Genomic DNA, 2,499 nt, shown 5'->3' on the forward strand with positions numbered 1-2,499 from the left:
GTTAGACAGTCATGTGTAACTTCTCGTTTAATTTAGTCTTAATACTCGTATAATAACAGCTGAACTTGAGAACTCATTAAAAGAAGTCACATGTGTTCTGCAAAGCTTACTGCACCTCTCTCTGGTAACTGGTGTATAGGAACTCACGCGGACAAGATATATAAATTACTCACTATAGAAATAATGGAAACTTATGGGAAAAATTATTAATTAAGCATTTTCTCTATAGTAACAGATTTTTAGAAGTCATTTTTGACAGTTTATTAGACTATTATATTTCTTTAATTCGATGGAATGGATTTATCTTTTCTGTTTATATTTTAAGGCTTCTTGCGATGAATATGCTAGTAAAATGATGAACAAATACCAATTGTTGTCTTAGCAAATAATGAAACATTAAGAAAATTTTTCAGACCTAGTCGTATAATTCTTGGGACTTTGAGCGACTTGGGATCATATAACTTGATCATCTTGAAACTCATGTCACTGTTGACAACTAACGGGTATTTTTTTAGCTGTACTATCGATATCGAAGACTATGGTTTGACAGCTGAGAATATAAAACTCTGTTGACATTTGTGGTCAGTATGGCTTGGTAATTCATCATTAACCGATTAAGTGGTAATGAATTCAATGGCCTATATATACTTATTAATTTAATATATCTAGAACCGATACATAGTTTTTCGTAGTTTTAACAATTTTTTTACTATTGCACTAAAATGAATCCAAAATTTTATTTTAATCAAAAATATTTTTACACTACTTATAAGAAATAAGAAATGTCATAAAATGCATATTCATTTTAACGCTTTAACGATCCTGTGAAATTAAATATCATTTAAGAATTTTATTTAGTATATAATTTTCTCATAGTATAAAACCTAAATATGTTCGCAATACAATCTTGCACATAAAAACAAACTTGCATTAACAAAGACTTTCATTATCTGTGCTTTATTCTATGATGCATATTTAAGTGTTCCAAAGCCATAAAAATATACCGCTGCACTCTTGCTGTCGCCTTTGTCGCTGTTGTTGTGTGTACGTGTTTATACGGTATGTTTGTACCAAGTGGCTTTTCACCTTATTTATGGGTCATATAACCATAAAGCCATTCATGCACTCTTGCATGTCTTTTTGATTCAACTCATCCTTTTGTTGAACGGTCCCTATGTCCCAACTACTAGCACGGCAACAGCAACAATGGAATTGCATTAATGCACGTTGCACCATGTCGCACCGCTGAGTACCTCGTAAATTTTGACAAAGGTAACCACAATCGTGCAGTAATTTTTAGCGCTCGGTGTTCTTTTTGTCTGCACGGCACTGCATTTTTATAAAATACATTTTTTGCACACTTTACGCATTTGTGGGTCGTTTCAGGGATTGAAAAAATGCTTTGCGGCAACAAAATCATCGTTTATCTCAGAACAATTTAATGCACAAAGCACATACACGTAGACAGCCGTATATCTATCTTCATAGACTAGACTCACTCTCAAATATTTGTGTCCATAAATATAAAAGCAATAAAATCTTATAGTATGTTAATAAATTCCACTCCTTATTCGCAAATCGTTTTTATTTTATAATGAACTCAAGCCAATTTGAGAAGAACTCAAATGCACTACTCGTAGATTCTTTAAAAGTCAATTAAAACTGAAGAGAAAATAAAAAAAAAAATAAATATAGCAAAAGAAATTTTAAATCAATTTTAAGACAATCAAACAAAAAAAGAACTTCCTTGGCAGAGGAAACGGAAAAAAGAATATAATTTTGAAATGAAAATATTTCAAAAAAAATGTATCTTTATTCGAGGCAATAATAGAAAAGAGAAAATTTAATATCTTAATCTGAAATTGTAGCATTTTGGCTATTTAAGTGCGAAAAAAGCAACAAATTCAAGCGTTTCATACACTTCAAATGTGCCTTTACGGGAATACCTAAGATACTTAGCCATTAAGCTCGCATCTCTTAAGCCGCCTCACATTTCAACATAGTCACATGCCTACGCACATTAATATAAATTTTATGGCTTTATATCCTTTATGTGCGTAAATGTTTATGCATTTATATGTACAATTATGTACTATATAAAGAGATTCGGTTTTGGGTAGGGATAGGAGTAGGAGTGGGAGTAGGAGTATCTGTGCTGCTGCACGTATTATATTGCATTACACGAGCATTGCGGCAAAGTGCGCCTGTTTATGGTGTCATAAAATGATGTACAATACATAACAATAGCATTGGGCGCCATTTTTTATTTTTTAGCGCCCTGCTTAGAATGTATTAAATCCTATCCTATAAAGTAATAAAATTTCCTTGCAATTCACACTTTGTTGTTGCCATTTTTATAAGCGCTTCTTCCTATGACACTGCTGTTCTATTCTTATAACCGAAGTATCCTATAATATCCTATAGACACACGGCTCTTTCTATTAAATAACAAATAAAGATAAAATTGCAATAAAATGTAAAGAAAGCAAGTGAAAAAAA

The sequence above is a fragment of the Teleopsis dalmanni genome, chromosome 1, assembly GCF_002237135.1.
Source record: "Teleopsis dalmanni isolate 2A chromosome 1, ASM223713v2, whole genome shotgun sequence".
Lineage (NCBI taxonomy): Eukaryota > Metazoa > Arthropoda > Insecta > Diptera > Diopsidae > Teleopsis > Teleopsis dalmanni.